Genomic DNA, 20,885 nt, shown 5'->3' on the forward strand with positions numbered 1-20,885 from the left:
ACCTTTCCTATCAATGAGATTTCTTCTTTCCTGACTGAAAGCCAGATGTGCTCATAAAAATCTCTTTAGAAGTTACAGTTAACTGCCAGCAGCCATGAAATAACTCACAACCCTTTCAGCAAAAGTGTTACAATGTATTTCTCTTCTAATTTGAAGAAAGAATTATGTATAATTCTCTCTATTTTGCATGTAACCTAAGAAAGAGTAAGTGATTCAGTATGTTTCCTGTCACACTGATGTATCTAGGGGCTAAATTCACCAACTTAGAGGCAGTTGCAGACTGATGGCCTATTTAATTGCTTATACTAAATAGCCAGGTTTATAGTACAGATGTAAAAGATTTTCATTAGAGAAATATATACAGAAGCTTTAGAAGAGTTTGTAAACACTCACCATCAGTTATTGAAAGCCCTTAGCTGATATGGAGGTGCTGTACCTACTTGAGGTGAGAGAATAGGGTTGAGCAGCTTTTATATGACATGTACAAAAGGCTGCATAGAGAACTTTGTCTGTGTTTATGAGAACCTGAAGTGTTGCTCAGCGTGTACTTTACATCTTAGCACTTCATTTTTCAGAATTGCTTGGAGTTGAAGAGGAGGTAATAATCTGTTGTTAATAATCTGGAAAAAAAACCGGGAGGCCAGAGAAAGTTAAGCTTCCCTTTGAGACCACAGACATGAGAATTCCCAAACTCATAGATTTACACCCTTTCATTTCTTCTCTTAATTATTTGCTCATTATGCTTGTCCAAATCTTTGAAAAACTCCGTTATTTTTACTAAGTATCTTACATAATTTTATTTTCTTGTTTGGTTCAAATGCATAAGACAGCTATTTTTCCGCTTCATTAAAGAAGCCATGTCTACTGAAATCTGCTGGTGTATGTACACATTGCACAAGCTTTTAACAGATTTAAGCATGCCTGTGAAGTCCAGCATTCCTCAGCAGCTGGATAACACAATGTCAACTTGGTTTTCCTATTGTTCACCACAGATATGGGTAAAAACCTGGGGTGGATTGATCCAGGCTGGACATCTGACAGTGGCCTTCACCACAGGATGCAGGAGAATCTTTGCTTGGCACCTGCAGTGCCTCCTCCTTCTCTTTCACTGACCTTTGTATCTATTGGTTCTCTCACATATTCTCACTCCTCTGTTTCTGCAATTCCTGGTGTGTGGGTCTTTCACTTTTAACTACATTATCCTGGAGGTGCCACCACTGTCACTGATGATCTCAGCCTTGGCCAGTAGTGAATCTGTCTTGGCTTGGCTGGCATTGGATCTACCAGACATGGTAGAAGCTACCGGCAGTTTCTCAGAGAGGCTACCTTGTACCAATGCCTGCTACTAAAACCTTGCTATACGACCCAATAGAAAAGTAAAATATTTTCAAGAAAATTTTAGAAAATTATTAGGCTGCACATGCAACTGGGATGATACGGGATAACTGCACATAATTTGTGGTGTCACCTTGTGAAAGAAATAATTTAATCATCAGTGTATTTGAAAAGTACACTTAAAAAGTGCTTGTTTCACAAGGAAAAAAGAAATATGAGTATCTTTGCCCTGGTTAAAAGTGCTATGAATATTTCTATGTAAAATAATTTCTTCTAAACCTATTATTTTATACAAGACATATTTGCTAACAATTTATTTTCTTTCTACAGGTACAAACACAGAGCACTTTTTGTTTCGTCACTTAAACTTCAAGTGTTCTCTGGTATTATCCACTCTGTGCTTTCAAAATAATCTGTGTTTGCTAGGAACAGATATATATTATCTTGATGTCTTTCCATAACTTGTGCTGTTGTACCTTTTTTGATGTATTTCTCTCCTGCTTCCCTTTTGGACTTTTATGTCATGGTATGCATCACAGTTCAAACTAGTTTTATTTGTGTATTTCAGTGACTGCAGACTCTGTCTTATGCTTGGAGTGATTTTGAGAGAATATTCCCTTTCAGGGTAAAAGAAAACTTTGATCCAAGATTTTGATTTGTGTGAAGTGGCTTTGGTGATCAACGAGGTTTAAATTGTCCACTCTTTTTTTGTTTTATTCTTTTAACTAGTTAAGAATGTTGAGAATTTCTGAAATTATTTATAACTTATTTCCTAGCACATTCCTATTCAGTTTGGTTTCTAGATATACATAGAAACAAAACTCACTAGTGTGTAGTCTTTATTGGCAATTTCTGCTATCTTAATATCCCACATAAACTACTAATTTGAATTAGAATTTGTTTTTCTTTGTTATGATTAGTGATAATGTGGTTATGAGTGGAATTCAAGATGCTTGTGCTTCTTCTGGTTCCTGTTACGCAAACCAAACAGAACTAGAGGAAGGAAAAATAACTTATTTCATACCTCAGTTATTAATACTAAGGAGGCTTACAAAGTATGTTTAGTAGTTTTGAGTTTTGTTTGGCTGAACAATTTCTGCACAGATCTGATTATCATGTCTATTGTCATAAGAACTCGCACAAATCTTGCAGTCTTACAAAGGTATTTTGCATTATCTCATTATTATTATTGTTGGCAGCTCGTTAATTTCTTTCAAGCTGATTAATTGCTAGATGTATTAACACTCCAGTTAGATCTTTTTTGCTAATGTGGACATTTAGTTGCGTACTTTTTCTTAATGATATAGGAATATATAGAGTCTTAAAATGACTGAGAATTCCAATTTTCTGTTAATTTGATTCTGGTGTATTTAGGGATTGTCATGCAATAAGTATGACCAAGCCTAATAATTCAATTTTTTCTTATTTATACAGTTCTGTTTCTAAGCTGGGAAGGTTAAAAATCTATTAAAGATCAGGGGGAAAAAAAAGATTTTAAGAATTATATCTGCTTTGTGAGTTATCTCTGTAGGTCATCAATTCCTTTACTGAAATATTTATTTTTTTATAGGTAGAAACATGAGTATTCAATAGCAGTTTTGAGAGTATTTCTATCTCTGTATCCTGAAGGATGTGTAATCAAGCACAAATGCACTATCTGAAGCTTCTCAGAGTTATGGCTTGGCTAACAATCCTCATTTTTCCTAGAGCTGTTTAACTGCTGTGCAAATCAAAGAATCATATTTCAAAACAGTTTTATTCTGTTCAGTTGCTAAGAACAGTACTTATTTAATTTTTCTGCTTTGTTTATAAATACTAGCTATAGAAAGTGTGAGTGAATAAGTTTGTCAAGGTGACAATGAAAGAAGTGCTTTTCTTTGACACCTGTTGAAAAAAGAATTAAAAAAAAATTTTCCTCAGTTGAAAAAAAAAGCCCAAAACAATAAGTAAATATAATTTACTATCTTACAAGAATTCCCTTTGAGATATCTACAGCTTACAATATATTTAGTCCATAAGTATTAATTTGTTGTTAAGCACATCTTATGACACACATTTGAATAGAAACTGCTCTAACACCTTTTAGATGGTGGAGATTTTCATCCCACCCACAGAGAGCAGAGTGCAAGTACAGGTTCTTCTTGTTCTGGGGTGTATTTAATGCTATCAAGTACCCTCCCTCAGGGTGCTCCTCATATTGGTAAATTCCCACACCAGTGCAGCAAAGAAGCGATACTCAGAATTTTACTGACGTTATTGAGTTCAAGGGGAACAGACTCTAGTATCCTCAGGATGAACACCACCTTTGGAAAAACATACATGTTCTTTTGACACTTCTTTGGTGGTATAAAATCACAATACACTAATAACTAGTTTCTGGTAATGCAAATATTACGTCAATGAAAAAGACTGCAAGGATTGAATTTCTAAACCTTTCTGTTCATCCAAGGGGAAAAATTTTTCCTTATGCAACTCTTTTACTGACAACCTACTTTAGTTCCATGTTTCCTTCTCTAAAATGTCTGTGTTTCAAGGAGTTGCTCTGCAGAGACAGGTTGCTTTTTAATAGATGATCTGATGATGTTCTATGAAAGCACTTCTGCTAGAAATACTTTTTTGCCTACAGTTCAGGGAAAGCTGGCCCAAAATACCCTGCCTTCATTCTAAATCTGATTTCACACTCTCCAGTTCCTATTCATTGTTTTTCTTATTAACTTTAGATAAGATAAAAACACAAGCTAGAGGCACAGTATTTTCCCCAAGATTCTTCCCTATGGATGTAATTTACTAAGTTTAATAAAAGCCAAGTGTGAGAAAAAATTATCTCATGTCTTTCTGTTATCAGGTCATCAGAAGTTTCTTGGAATTTAGCTTTTCCCCATTGTATACTCCAGATACTTTTTTCAAAACTTCTCTTCTCTCTCTGTGATGTAGAATAGGTTTGAACAGAACAGGGAAACTGCAGAGATGGACCTGAAATTTTCTCTTAAGGGATGTTGACATCCCTTAAGGGATGTTGGTGGTAAGTCCAAGTGTGTCCCAGTGTTGCCAAGGAACAGCTTACTTGCTTGTGCAGGAGGCTGATGCATGTATTTCACAGAGAAGGGAGAATTTAATGCTCTACACAGGGTGCTGTGGGAAAATTGGCACTGTGAATTCACTCTGTGTGATCATTAAGGCAGGTCTCTGTTGTGCTGCACTGCTCTTCTCCAAAGGAGCAGTCTCTCAGGAACACATACAGCCAATTTCAGCAACCTCTTTGTACTTCTTCTCCTTTTTACCTTGCTCATACTGACAATTTTTTCCTAAGCTTTCTCCCAGTGACAGTCTGGAAGCATGATTAGAAGATCTTGCTTAGACTCATGCGTTGGACTAGTGTAGCTCAAAGACCATCCTGTTCCTCATTTTCTCATCCTCAAAAGTAAATCTAGGCCATTTCAAACACAGCATGTAAAAAGTTCCTTCATGAAAGTGTATTTGAAAATTCAGAAAAAAAATCCCAAAACATCATTAGACGTCATATGTAGCTTACTATCTGGATAAAAAGTTTCTATTTGAGTTAATCTAACAGCATCTGTGTGGCTGTCCATCTTTAAAAAAAACCCCTGCTGTCATGTACATGTCCCTCTTTATCAAGACTATCTTTTCTACCTTCTAGAAAGTAATGGAGACTCATGAGGAACCTCTTTGCAGTAGTTAAGGCTTTCTATTTCAGAGCCGCAGGTAGTCTCAACACAATTGTACTGAATACAGGAACAACAAAAGGGTTTTTGTTTGCTTGTTTTCCTTTTGGAGAGTACCAGTTGTTTTTTTCTAACATGGCGTTTTTTTTCTGTCTGTCAGTATCTTAACAAAATATATACTTTCTTTAGGAAGATTTTTGTTCAAAAGGTGCAAAATTCTTTGTAGGAGTAATTTGTTTATTTATACCAAGCACTTAGTTTACTGCTGCTTTTATACTCAAACATGATGAAAAGATTAGTTTTGCACGTTCCTTATTTTATTAAATAGCTATTTAAATCTTCCCTTTTTTTTTGGTTCTTTACAGTTTTATTCTTACAGCATTTATTTTCTTGACTATTAGTGAACCTTTTTGTGCTGGCAGCCAAAACCTAGTGGATTATGGAAACAGAGAAATGGAGAAAACCTTCTGAAGAAATGTTCAACAACCAAATTGCAAATAGATTTCATAAACTGAAAAATTTCAAATCAGAAATAGGCTTTTAGACTCACTATTTCTCATGGGAATCTGATACAAAAACTCCCATGTCTGTTATTAAACCAAACTTGCCAATGCCCATTCACTCCGATCTTGCCTTCAACTGCTTCATACTGTTTCCTGTCTCCTGATAAGGGATAATCATACCTCTTTTAAAAAGGTCTGTTTATCTCCATGTGACAACTTGTGTGTGAGGTAGTCTGATGCCAGTGACCTGTACCAATTGCCTCTCTCAGAGAGGACTACTAGCATGACCACAAGAGAGCTCTGCAGCTTCTATTAGTGTACAAGCCTACACAGAAGTATCTATGAGCAGTTTCTGTCATTTTCAGCTGTCAGCACCTCTGATCCCTGACTGCAATGCCATTGCTGACTGCTGGTTCCCTGTTTCATGGCAGCACAAGAATCCATGCAAACTTTTCCTACTCCCATGTGTTCAAAGGCCTCATTTACTCTTAAGCCTCATCAAAAGAAGCCAGAGAAAGCAAGAAGGAAGAAGGGGTCAGTGGGAAAGGTTTATTTGGCCTCATTGCCAGTTTATGCCAGGTCAAATTGACCATGAAACTATGACAGTAAGACTGAAATCAAGTGAGACAGTAAGTAGGTCTGATAGCAATCTATTGCCTTTTCTCATTGCGCAGTAGTGGTGAGGGAAGGGCATTGCAACCTCCTAACGAAGAAATATGCGTTTGTTATTCTCCTTTGGTTTTTCCAGGTGGAAAAATGAGATATTAAGTAATTTATTTGTATTTTATTTTACCTGACAGCTTACTGTTTTCTTCTGCTTAGCCAGAAGTGAAAATAAATAGCACACAATCTTGCCATCTTTTAAGCCAGTTTTTTTTTTTTTAAGATTCTATTTTACATTCTATTGCTAGGGATTTCAAGCCCAGATGAGCCTAAAATCAGCAAAATTTAATCTGGATCTGGTAAATAGGACTCAAACAATGATTTGGAGAAAAATATCTGGTTTATTTTATGTTATTAGGAAGTTGTTTTTCTCTTTTGTTTGTATTTTCATTTTAAAAAAATTCAAAAAGTAAGGCATTCTAGTCTGACCTGTGTAAAAGCTGACTGAAATGTTTTTAATATTTTTTTCAGCTTATCAGTTTTGAAAAATAGCAAAACATACAGAAAGGAGAAGAAAGTGAAAACAGTCTGAGCACTACTGATCTGACAGTACTATTACATGCTGTGCAAGATGCTGGTACCCTTTTTTCCTTGCCTGAGATTTTTCACCAATGTATGTTTTAAGGTCGCTTCAACTGGAAAAGGTATCAGCAAAAGCAAGTTTAATATAAAAATGAAAGAATGGCAGATTTTACTGGCAAGGTTCATTCTATAACTCACTAGAAGATTAAGGTGCACCAAGGAAAGCTAATGAAGATCCAAAATCAATGAATTCAAAAATAAACCCCAAGTCCGTGTGGGGGCTGGGAGGGTGAGGAGGGAAGAGAAAATGATAGGAGACAGTAAGGAGAAAATACAGAATACAGAAGATCCCCCTGTTGGGGGTTCAGAGGCTGAGGGTTCAAGGTTCAGAGTAGAGTGTTGTGCTAAACTGAGCTTGGACCTGACTAAAAGTTTATGTCTCAAGGCCCAACAGCACTTAGCTTAAACTTAACAGCACTTAAATGAACAGCGCTAAGAGATAAATGACGCTAAACAGTTTAGCAGAAGAGTCATATAGAATTTATTTTATCACGGTAGTACTTCACTTACAGGCCTGACTTACTAAAAGTGTGAAGAATCTAAGAGAATAACACCTGTGGCACATTTGCTCTAACATATTCACACTCACATGCGCATGGACAGTAGGAGTCTGAACAGGACGCATACCTGTAAAAAAGCTCCCCTTGAATTCAGTGCAGTTCTCACTTCAGATGCCTTCGGAGCTTTTCAGTGGATGAAGGGTGGAGCCTTGAGGAGTTGGGAGTATCAGTCAGAGAACCATCCAGGTCATTTGATGATTCTCTAAGTACAGCCAGGCTGAGAGTTTGCTGGCTCTGAGAAGCCCCACTCAGAGGGAGAATCCTGTTTGGAACTTGCTGTGGTCCAGGAGAGCTCCAAGGGTTTCACTTTGGACCACTGTTTACAGGGGTGCTACATAGTGTGCTTTAGTCACAGTAATTTTCAATCCTGGCTTCAATCTAAGTCAACTTTCTCTGAAGGTTTGATAATAAAAGTACTATTCCATTTGATTTGTTATTCAGGCAATAAAAAATAAGAAAAATAAGGCTGTTCATTAAAAGGCTGATCATTAAAAAATCAGGAACTTGTTAGACAGCACTAGTATGTGGGAGCAGACAGTGCTTCTGCTAAGATCAAGAGAAGCTTAGCCCAGGTGCTGCTCATCAAGGCTGAGGTCTAATGAGCATCTCTCAGATCAGAGTGTGACCTGAGGTGGTGGTAGCTGCTGATGGTGGTAAAATGCACCACCACAAGCTTCCTACCCATTATTTCAGGATATTAAGAATTTTTTAATCAATTGCTCATTCAGGATTACCTTTCCAAAGAGATGCAGTTCTAAAGTTCTGAATCTCACAACTTGTGAAATGTGAAAAGCCGTAGTTAGGAAAACTTCATGTGGAAACAGAATCACTTAGAATCATAGAATATGCTGAGTTGGAAGAGACTCATCAGAATCATTGATTTCAATTCTTGATGCTGTGCAGGACACCCCAAGAGTCACACCATGTACCTGAGAGCATTGTCCAAATGCTTTTTGAACTCTTTTAGGCTGTGGTCACCTGTTTAAGTGCCCAAACACCCTCTGAGTGAGAAACCTTTTCCTGGACATCCAACATAAGTCTCCTCTGACTCAGCTTCATGCTCTTTCCTCATGTCCAGTCACTGATCACAAGAGAGATCTGTACATGTCCCTCTGCTTCTCCTTGTGAGGCTGTTAAAGACACCTCACTGTCTGATGAAGAATTAAAGTAACAATTCCTTCTCAAGTATTTAAGATACTGCTTGCCACAGCAAACAAGCTTGTGAAATGTTATAGTTGTCTTGATTTTGCAAGGGAAATAAAATACATTTTATAATTATGACTAGAGCTAAACTTGCCACTACCATGAAAAAACTGTTTATTTGTTTCAATCTCCCATCAATGGCTAATGTAAGGTATTATAACGGCTAATGTAAGACTATTTATTTGCTTCATGTTGAAAAGAAGATTGAATTACAGAACTAAAAAGCACATTGTGAGAGGTTCTTAAGCTTATTGTAAAATATTCTTTCTCAACTGAAAAACAAAACCAAAAGGACTTTGTAGAGCTTTTCTCTCCTGTTCTCCACAAGATAAAAGACCTTAAGGACTTTGTGTTGGTATTTTCCATTAAGATGACAATCGATATAATTTGTTTGTTTAGCAAGACACAAGGCAAGACAGAAGATTGCTATTTCCTGTAGCACACAAGAGCATCAGTAAGATTGTGATAATTGCTATGAGATAAAGAGAGACTAGTGGACTGTGTAAATTGGATGGATTAATTTAAAGTACTTAGGAATGACAGATTTTCTGATTATTTGGATTGTTCCCTAATTTCTTTATGTCCATTGTGCCTTCTTGTAAAATCTGTTATGCTGGTGTGTATTTTTACCTTCTTGCTATATCCTTGGTAGTTTTTTTCAGTGTACTTACTTGATTATAATAAAGTTGTACAGCTTTGCCATAGATTAATATACCTAATCATTAGCACATAGCCTTGGACAGGAGGTTGTCTTTGTTATCATACTACTAATTTGATTAGAGAATTACATTATATGTAAGGCTTTCAATGAAAAGCATATAGAGATTGGTGATGAAATGTAATGCAATCAGAATCATCATCATCGTCATCATCATAATCTTTACTGATTTTATAATACTTCACAGTAAGAAGACTGTTCAGAAATTATAGGGCAAAAAATACTTGACTTTACAGAACAATAAACTTCAAGATACTCTTTTGTAAGTTTTCCTGACTAGGTAAATAACACAACTGCCTGTGTGTAATTTGTTTAGGATTTAATTTCAAGATCAAATGAAAATTTACCAGTGTTATTGGAAAAAATATACATAGGTTACATGGTTATAGAAAAAAACCCCATACAGACAGATGAGTTTAAGCTACTGGGCTCCTGCCCACAGTCTGCAATGCATGTCCACAGTACTGTGCCAGGATGTCTTCTCATAGCACTGGAGTTAACCAGATAAGAAGAAATGCATTCATCTGAGTTTATATTTTGAACATATTATTTGTTTGAGACATGTTTTGATATGTTTTAGTGTTTTGATACTATGTGATCTAGATTGCTTTTATAAGAAGATTTTGGACAGCACTTAAAAACAGCACCTGAAAAAAGGTAGCTTAAGTGACAAAATACTTTCCTGGTGATGTGTGCAATATCTAAAGAAAGCTCTATCAGAAGAGAACTCATCCACTTTTAAAATAACAGTTTGACATGAAGATTACTTGCACAAAATTAAGATTTCTGACAAGTTATATAGTTTTGCAAAAGCAGCAGTCACCCAGAAACATTTAGGTCCAAATTCACAGAGGAAGGTTTCCCATTGCATGTAACATGCGAATCATAGAATCATAGAAAAGTTGGGATTGAAGGGACTTTTAAGGAATTTGGTGGGGATACCTCCTGATGTGACAGGGAGGCATAGTATGCATTTCCAGACTCTATTAAGGCTCCTGAGGGTAGCACATGCTAACTTCCTAAACAAAACTGTTCCTTTTCAGAAATGTCAAAATTTCTCTTCAATCCAGGAAAACTCCATAACAACATTTTAAATTTCTTAACTTATATGTGGATGTATATACACAATCATTTTAGTGTGACTCCTTTCTTTCTTTTGGAGCTCTTTGGACACATGTTCTTTATATATCAGAACCTGGTAAACTTATTTTTTTTTGTCTATGTGCTTTTATAAGGAAATAGTTAAACTATTAGACTCACATTTGCACGTATTTTGATCTCATGTTTTTCCTCTTTCTCCACTGTAAGGATAACTATGGGAAGGGATGAGAGGTGGTTTGGCTTTGTTTAGTTTTTTTTTACTTTTGTTCTCATTTTATTTGGAAAAAGAAAACCACTTGTCTGTAGTCTGAAACAAATAGGACTAAATCCTATTGTGTTATCCATCTTTCAGTCTCTTCATATATTATTTCATTCACCACAATTATGGAAACTATATCATTATAATATATTGAATTTCAAAGTGTTGGTATATTGTGAGATAGAGGTGAAAAAATCAATGTAACATGATGATATGAAATAAAGTTAGAAGTACATTTCATTTTTAACAGAAATAAAATTTTGTTTGCCACAACTTGCAAACGGCAAAGTAACCATGAGTTGAGATGACACATTAAAACTGTGACATTGCAGAGTAATTTTGTGTGACTTTTAATGATGAAGATTTTTCCTCTTTGTTCTATGCCTATTTTTTCTCTAGCCTGTTCCATTGCCCTAATGTTGACCTAAAGTCTCACCACTCAAGAAACTGATTTTGTCACTGCAGCCTCACATGACTGTTATGGGAAGCACAGTTCTAAATTTACTGATTTTTTATTATTAGTGATGTGTCACATCCAAGACCATTAGAGTTTTGCAGTGGTTTAATCTTCTTTTAGTAAAAAGGGAAGTAAGTAGGAAATAAGGTACACCTAGTTTGGGGGTTTTTGTTGGTAGTGATGGGAGTTTTGTCGGTATTTTTGTTTTAAATAATGTCACTTATTAAAATAACTCATTAGCAATCTTTGTTCTCACCTGCCACAATATGTTCTCTCCACAGTATGGAGCATTTGAAAATGAAACTGGAACTACTAAAGTAGCTGGTAGAAAGCAGAGTTAGAAGATATGATTTCTTAGAAGGTGGAGAGAAACCTAAAAATTTTATGCTGAAAGAAATCTGAGAATATAAAATCCATTTCTCTGCTCTGAAGCTGTAAAAATGTCCATAAAATTTTAAATGGGAAGGTTTTCTCAGTGTAATTTATTGCAATATTTTCTCTTCTAAAGTTAAAATATCTTTTCCATATCATCTATTTTCAACTGCTCTTATGTCTAAGCTTATGTGATCTCATTGATGATTGCAGGTACAGCATTTCTACTTTCTCTACTTTGTAGCAAATTAATTTGAAGACTCTTCTGCTTTCTCTTTCTCACGAGATCTTTTTCCAAAAACTGCTTATGATTTTATCCCCTCTACTTTTCCCAGATGTAATGTATATACTCTTATTGAAATGTAATGTGTGCCTCAAACTGGACAGAGACATATACTGAGAACTTGTGTTTCATGAGCAAAGTGAAAGAATTATTTCCTATGAGTATCAATGAGATAATTAATATCGGACGCTGTTTTGCAAAATCCTTCCATTATAATAATGGTTGTCATTTAGCATTCTACATTTACACGTTTAATTTTCAACTTCTCCTGTTCCCAAGATCTTGATTTTATACACAGGTTATGGTGTGCAGGTTTCTTCTGTTTTGGCTGTCCTTGACCCAGTAGTGCAAAGCAGCATGAAGAACTGAATCAGACAAGATTTGACTTTGGGATGATGTCCCTCTCCACCAGAATCCCTACTCCTTCCTACAGTCCTCCTTTGTTATTCTGTTTAAATAGAAATATGCAATGGCAATGTAATTCAGACCTAACACTTTGTGAAAAATCTCTCTGAAGCAATTTTCCACAGATTTTTTTTATCTGCTTGCTTTTATAACAAATGTTGAAATGTATTATGATTATTTACCACTACAAATTTTCCCTCAAGGATTTCACTAACTGAGAAGCCTTACAGCTGGTACTGGAATCAGGAGACTGATTCTGATTTTATCACTAACTCTTCCAAAATTATGACTTTTAATCCAGATCAGTCTAATCTGCAATCCCACACCTAGCACTGTAATACAAGTGGAAGAGCAACACAGATCAAAACAAACAACCAAGGTTTAGTAATTGCTTAAATGGCCCTGACAGAAATCTGGAAAGCTAAGCCCAAGTGTAATAACTCTGTGCTTGTCTTCATTAATCTTGGACTGAATAAACTTTTTTGAAACCACTCAGTTTTCAAGATCTTTACTGTTCTACTGGTCACTCTCCAGAGTGATCTGGCACATACCAGGAAAAAATAAGTTCTGTTTTGTTTTTATTACTTCACTGCATAGTATTTAATATTAAAAAAAAAAAAAAATGTATAGTTAGTAGTTTGTTGTATAGAAACTCACTTCAATTGGCTAACTGTAGTCACAAGAGCAGCTTTCCATTACCACATGAAAGGAAAAAAACCCAAACTTTCTTCATACCATCTTGGTTTAGTTGTTATTAGAAAAGGGGCTAGGTAGATATTTGATGCTATGTAAGACTCTATAAGGAAAAAAATATTGAAGTCTTGTTGAATGATCTCTTAAGAGTGACCTATTAGGGTTAAATTAGTGCCCAAATTATGTGGATATATTTATGTCATTCACCATTAGAACGAAAAAGGCGCAAGAACCTCACTTGCCATTCACGACACACCTCTTCAAAAGTTTCCTTGTAATATTGGAAAGGATGCTTGTAAGGATTCTCTACTTTCAGAAAATTAATTACTTCAGTGGTTAGAACCTATGAAAACTATTTATAATAAAGTACAATAATATCTGACTATTTCCTCAGGATAAATGGGAAATAGTGCTTCAAAATTACCTTTGTATCGTAGAAAAGATAGCAGTTTCTGAAACATTGCTACCAAAAATATCTTAATTTCAAGTAATTGGGGTAAAATTCTAATCAGAGTTTGGGGAAGGAGGCTAAGAACTTGTCCAGACACCAGTATTTACTGGTGGTAAACTATGCTAAAAGAAGGCTCTGAAAGTAGAGGATAATGTCATGCCGACTTTTTTTTTTTTTTTTTTTTTTTAAACTGGTGTGTGTGATGGGTGGGTTGGTTTTTTTTCCTTGTTGGGTTTTTTGTGGAATGGAAATATTTTACTGAAGACTGATATAAAGTTGGAGAATAAATAACATCACAAATGCCCATTAAAGAAATGTACTGGAGTAGGCATTGCCACCTGTTGACTGAAGTATAGAACAGCAAGCAAGGCAGTTTCAACCAGAAAACAACCAACCGACCAACCAAACACAACACTCCCCCACCCCACCCCCCTCACGGTATAGACAGTAGCGAGATACAAATATCTAATTTTAGAGTATTCTGAATTGTAAGGGACCCAAAAGGATCATCAAGTCCAACTCTTAAACAAATGGCCTGTACAGGATTAGACTCCAGAACCTTAGTGGAACTAGCACCATGCTCTATCCAACTGAGCTACTCAAAGGATATGTACTGTAAAGTGTTATTTGCTGTTTATCAGTGACTTTAATAGAAATATAGCTCAAATTTTGTGTCTGGCCAAGAGTAGGGATGTTATTTATTAGCATGATTTTTTCAGTGTTTCATCTATTAGGTTTCCTTACTTGTAGAGCAGATATCCCAGAGAATTGCTTCTATGATAATGGAAGCTATTGACTCTAGGCTGTTTGATCCAAATTGCTAAAGGTCAGCAGAAGAGTGATGGACAGTACTTGGCTATGACCTGATGACAGCCTAGCAAACTGTACTGAACATGTTGTTAATGTCCTTGTAGCAGGCAGGTATTAAGGTCCTAAGAGTTCAGAATCACATTGTTTGATGCATCAGCCAAAAAAAGAAATGGAGTTATGAATTTGTGGACAGAAGTAAAATAATTTTATGTCTTGGATTCTCTTGTGAATCCTAGATTTAAGATGATGAGAGTCTTCTACTGTTTAAAAAAATATATATTCATAAAAAGACACAAAATCCAGAAAGCAAACAAATGACAGAAAAAACATTTCTGTGATATTTTTATGCTGTACAGGTGAAGTTGAGATAAATCAGAGAATAACTATTTGTTTATTTATTGTACGCAGTTTCATTTTTTCTATAAACTGATAAGGAATTTCATTTGCATCGGCACTCACTGCTGCTAAAGAGAGATAATATTTTAACCCAATCAACATTTATTGCAAAATCTACTGAAAATGTTATAGTTTGAATGCCCCTATTCTAGTTTAAAGTATAATATTTTATGCGGGCAAAACAAAAAACTGCTGACTAAAATCTTTCTATAGCTTATCTGCAGTTGTAAGTCCTTGACACTGGAGAGAACCCGTTTTCATAAGTGTTTTCAGTTTGTTTGGAAGGATGTTGAGGTGGGAGGCTACAGGGATGGCTCCTGTGAGAAGACACCATAATCTTACCCCATGTCTGATACAGAATTACCCTGGATCAGGTTTTCTGCTAGGACCTCTGGTCCTGCAGGGGACCCACACTGGAGCAGCCTGTTCCTGAAGGACTGCAACCTGGAATGGCCTGGAGCAGTTTCTGAAGAACTGCAGCCCATGAGGAGGGACTTGTGTTGGAGGTGCTGGTGGAGCACTGTCTCCCCTGAAGAGCATCACACTGGAACAGGGGAAGACCTACTGAAAAGAGTGCCACAATTTCCATTTCCCATTCCTCCTGTGCTGCTGGAGGAGATAAGGCAGAGAATTCAAGTGAGAAGTTGATCCCAGGAAGAATTGGTTTTATTTCTCATTGTCCTATGCGGATTTGATTAGCAATAAATCAAATTAATTTCCCCAAATCAAGTCTGATTTGCCTGTGGCAGTAACTGGTGACTGATCTTTCACTGTCCTTATCACAATCCATTAACCTTTTGTTACATTTTCTCTCCCCTATCCAGCTGAGGAGCAGGGTGATTCAGCAGCTTTGGTTGACACCGTCTGTCCAGCAGGGGTGAACCTACCACTATTATCTCATGACAATTATCTCATTAAAAGTTCAGGGGAAATGGAAAGAGATGTCTTTTTTGTATGTGACAGATTTATGTGGATTCCTTCCTGAAGTAATTATTTGGCCCATGTAAGATGAAAAGGTAATTTACTGAGTAGAAATAAAACTCTGCTTATTTTACACCTACTCTGACAATGTTGAAAGTGAAACACAGCCTAAAGAAGTACAAGCCAAATGGACAATTTGAATAGACGTGTGGAAAGAGAAAGAGCAGTTGCAAAAAACATGCATTAAACAGAGGGCGCCTTCAGAAAATATGCATTCTAAATGAATTCTGTAATAATATGCAAATTTATTCCTTGGCCTTGTGGCAATCTTTCTAGGAAAAAAAATGTTTTTTAAAATATAAAGTCTATTTTTTCCTCTCAAATAAGTACAGAGCTTCTTAAAGTCTTGAAAATGTGAATTCTTTTGGTTTTCAAACAAGAAAAAAAACTTTCCTGTTTTATTGCTAGTGGCAAATTTGTTGAATCTGGGAAGGGAATTATCTTTCCTAGTTTAGATTATGTCAAATATTGGATATCATCCTGACTGCCCAACATCCCTTCCTTTACCAGTGCTGTATGCTAAGGAATGTGGAAATCACTTCCTTTTTGTAAGAAAGAAGAAAAGTAAAAACATATTAAAGTATTGCATTTAAAACCTTGCCAGCATTTAAGGTTTTTTCTTACATAAGGCATGACCTCTGAGACCTTTGAGAAGAAATGTCTAAATGTCAATTAAATAAAGGGCAAAAGTACTCACTACAAAGAGTAGTCAAATATAAAGTAACGAAACCCACTTCATTCAAGAGAGAGAGGACAAAAGCCTTTTTAATAAATGTTTGCTTATTGGAGTAATTCTGTAGTATTTTTTGTTTATTTTTAAAGTTAGACCTAAATGTACCATATGGTTGGACACTGCTAACAAAAACAATGGAAAAACTTTAAATTAATATATTCACAATCAAAATGAAAGTGTATAATAAATTGCTAAAACATCATAATGCATCATTTCTTAACAAGATTCCTCAGTCTTAGTTGTGCCCCTAATAATAAAGTATTGCCTTCTTTAAATATCCTTGAGGAGCTGCTGATGCCATTGCAAAGCCTCTCTCTATGATTTTTGAGCAGTTTTTGGAATCCAGAGAAGTCCCAGTTGACTGGAACTTGGTCAATGTCATCCTGATTTTCAAGAAGAGCAAGAAGGATGACCTCAGAAACTACAGATCAGTCAGTCTCACTTCAGTGCCCACTGAAATCACCGAAAAGGTTATTCTGGGAGGTGTTGAAAAACACCTGGAGGACAACTTAGTCACTGGTCAAAACAAACAGGGCTTCATGAGAGGAAAGTCCTGCTTTTCAAACCTGATATCTTCCTACTCCTGGATAACCTACCTAGTTGAGTTAGGGAAGCCAGCTGATGTAATATTTCTGGATTTAAGCAAAGATTTTTATACTGTCTCACAGGATCCTTCTGGATAAAATGGATAGCCATGTTAAGTGATGTGTGAACAACTGGCTCACAGGTCAGGCACAAAGGGTTACAGTGAACAGGATGACATCAGACTGGTGACCTCTCACTAGTGGGGTCCCAGAAGGCTCCATCCTCAGTCCTGTGCTCTTCAACATCTTCATTAAAGGTTTAGACGAAGAACTTGAGGAAATACTCAATTTGCTGATTATACTAAATTGGGAGAATCTGTTGATTCCCCCAGGGGCAAAGAGTCCCTGCAGAGAGACCTCAAGATGTTGGAGAGATGGGCAATTACCAACAGTATGAAGTAGAAGTCCTGGATTTTGCACCTGGGACAGAGCAATCTTGGGTGAATGGACAGATTGGGGAATGAGAGTTTGGAGAGCAGCACAGTGGAAGGGATCTGGGGGTCCTGATCAATGGCAAGTTGAACCTCAGCCAGCAGTGCCCTGGTAGCCAGGAGGGCCAACCCTGACCTGGGGTGCATCAGGGACAGCATCACAGCCAGGCAAGGGAGGGGATTGTCCTGCTCTGCTCTGAGCTGGGTGCAGTTCTGGGCAACACATGAAAGACATTAAGCTATTTGAGACAGTACAGAGGAGGGCAATGAAGATGGTGAAGGGTCTAGACGGGAAGCCAGATGAGGAATGGCTGATGTCAAATGCTCTCTTTAGCCTGGAGGACACTGAGGGGAGACCTCATTGCAGTCTTCAACTTCCTCACAAAGAGAATCAGAAGGGCATGTACCAATCTCTTCCATCTCATGACCATTGACAGGACTAGAAAAAATGGCATAAAGCTGAGTCAAGGGGGGGTTTAGGTTAGATACCTGGAAAAGGTTTTTCGCCTAAAGCATGGTTGAGCAATTGAACAGGCTCCCCAGAGAAATCATACAAGCCTGTCTGAGTTCAAGAAGTGTTAGGACTGTGATCTTAGGCACATGATGTGATTCAGGGGAATGCTGCATTGCAAGGCCAGGGGTTGGACTCAGTGATCCTAACGGGTTTCTTCCAAACCAGAATATTCTATGATGTAAGTATTATAAAACTAGTAGCTTTTAAGTAAATTATAAAGTTAAAGAAAAAAAAAAAGAGAACAGAAAAAAAAGAAAAGAGAAGGAAAAAGAAAAGAAAAGAGAAGGAAAAAGAAAAGAAAAGAGAAGGAAAAAGAAAAGAAAAGAAAAGAAAAGAAAAGAAAAGAAAAGAAAAGAAAAGAAAAGAAAAGAAAAGAAAAGAAAAGAAAAGAAAAGAAAAGAAAAGAAAAGAAAAGAAAAAAGAAAAGAAAAGAAAAGAAAAGAAAAGAAAAGAAAAGAAAAGAAAAGAAAAGAAAAGGAAAAGAAAAGAAAAGAAAAGAAAAGAAAAGAAAAGAAAAGAAAAGAAAAGAAAAGAAAAGAAAAGAAAAGAAAAGAAAAGAAAAGAAAAGAAAAGAAAAGAAAAGAAAAGAAAAGAAAAGAATCATATTTTGTGGTAATCTTATTTAGCATTTTTCTTCTAATTGTTTTTTTTTTTTTTTTAAGTGGATTCATCTAAACACTTTTTGCCAGGTATAGATCAGCATTTTTGAACCATTTTGGGTGATAAGCTGTTTCAGTGCTTCTGATTTTACCATGTCCCTTCCTTAGTTTCTGGCCAAAAGACGTATAAGGGAAGGGGGTTATTTTTGTTTGTTTGGTTTGGTTTGGTTTCACTTTTAGTTTTTGATTTTGGTGTTTAGTTTTGGGGTTTTTTTTGGTTGGTTGGTTTTTGTTTGGTTAGTTGGTTGGTTTTTTTTTTTTTCATTAACCCTATATTTCTCTCTGGTGGAGAATAGCCTCGAAAAGGGATGTCTTTTTTTCCAAATGCATTGTAGATTACAGTATCAGGAGTCTCTAAAATCCTCATGTGGAGAACCATGTGGATGGCATTGACACTTCTAGTATGTTATTGGACTGCCAGCTACTCTTTGTGTCTTTCTTGCTGGCATGTTGTTTTACTCCCAGCAGGAGAGGACTTGAAGCAAGAAGCAAAGAAGTGTTTCAACCATGGTTTTTGAATTCATTCTAATTGGGTTTTTTGTTCCTCAATTTAAATCTTTTTACTAGCTCACTTCTGGTTTAGCACTATAGTGGCAATTGTCTTCTGACTCTTTTCATCCTGCTGGTATTATACTGTTTTTTTTAATACTTTCTATCAAGTTAGGTTCCATAAAAAGGCCTCATGTTAGGGTAAAAATGGGCCTTGATAAGATACTTGTGATTTCACTGACTTTAGGCTTCTATATAGGATAGTATTTTGTGAGTTTTATTCATAGGCAAATACAGTTTGTAATTTTTCTCTTTCTTGTCACTTTTATTGTAGATAAATTTGAAATTTTATGGCCAAAAAATTATTATTTTAACCAAGTCAGATCTTGGAAACGACAAAATTGGGCATTTTCATTCTGGTGTAGAATTTCAAATGGGAAATCATTGCTCATTTTTATATACTTTATATGTATTTTAAATTTATAAATTATTAGACGTACTCATTTGAAAAAAATGTCATTAAAAGAAGATATCATCACTATGTCCCCAAAAATGACTTTTACAGTATTCATTTATGTTATCAGCTTACAACAGAGGGCAGATTTACAGAGGCTAATAACACTGTGCCACAGCAAGAAAGGAAAAATCACAAAATTATTATAAAAATATATGAATCTACTCAACACAATAAAAGTGTTCCTTTTGGAAAGAGGGAAGAATCTCAAGAGGTTCCGGTATATGGTGCTCACTATAATTAGAAAAAGGCTGAGCATCATTATACATGAGGGATAAAAACCCGTCTGGTTAGCTTTTTATGAGAGAATGTATTCCAGGAACTACATATATATGTCCTTTAACATCCAGAAGCACGGAATAGATTAGAAGAGAAAAAAATGGGATTAAAACATTAAGATTTGCCTACCAGTGACAAAAATACTTTGCTGTTTCATAGTTCTCCTCTTGATATATAAGGAGTTGTGAAAATTTGAGTCTGGCAGTTCTGGTTTACAGGTTTAGATGTGAACTTCTGAATCCCAGACAAAAGCTGTGCAGATCCCCATGTTTCAAGCACTGTACCAGGCTGCCCAGGGAAGTGGTGGAACTTGGATCCCTGGAGGAATTTAAAAGATGTGTAGACATGTTGCTTAGGGAAGTGGTTTAGTGGTGGACTGGAAGTGCTGAGTTTACAGTTGGACTTGATAATATTATAATTATAACTATAATATGATAATATTCTTTGCAACCTAAACAATTCTATGATTCAGTGATGATTCTGTTTAACATGTCTTCTGTTAGTATTTAGCTGAATGCCAGATTTTTTTTGCTCCTGTATGAGATAGCTCAGGCTGAGTCATAGACCATGTCTTTGGTGCCAAAGCACACTGCATCTTGGTGCTGCAGGATAACACCTGCACAGCTGAGCCCCTTTCTTTTGTTGGGCCTGTTGGGGTGTGCCCAGAGGAGCATCTCAAAGGTGATCTGTGGGCTGCAGCGCCTAGCTACAAACAGAAACGGAGAAAGATGGGGCTCTTCACTGTGGAGAACAGAAGGCTCTGGGGATGCCTCACTGCAGCCTTCCACTAAATATGAAAAAGAAGGAGAGTGACCTTTTACACAGTAATAGGATAAGGCATAATGATTTTAAATTAAAAGAAGAGATATGTAGAATAGATGTTAGGAAGAAATTCTTTACTGTGAGAGTGCTGAGGCACTGGAAAAGGTTGTCCAGAGAAGTGGATGCCTGTTTCTGGTGCTGACCAGGCTCCATTGTCTCTATATTTGATATTTTTCATGACTTTTCATGCAGTTTTCATCCTTCTTGAGCTTTTGACTTGCATGTTATAAAAAAAAAAATGTATAGATCTCTAGGCTAAGAAATATATGAACCTCAAAAATCTGCTTTCTCTTATCAGTATCTATTAGGGGGTTTCAATTTTGTTCCTGAAGAGTAATTTGATCTATCTAAAGTATTTCATTTGTTTTCTAGTACTTCAAATTGACTTGGCTTTATTATGGCTTG

The sequence above is a fragment of the Catharus ustulatus genome, chromosome 1, assembly GCF_009819885.2.
Source record: "Catharus ustulatus isolate bCatUst1 chromosome 1, bCatUst1.pri.v2, whole genome shotgun sequence".
Taxonomy (NCBI): Eukaryota; Metazoa; Chordata; class Aves; order Passeriformes; family Turdidae; genus Catharus; species Catharus ustulatus.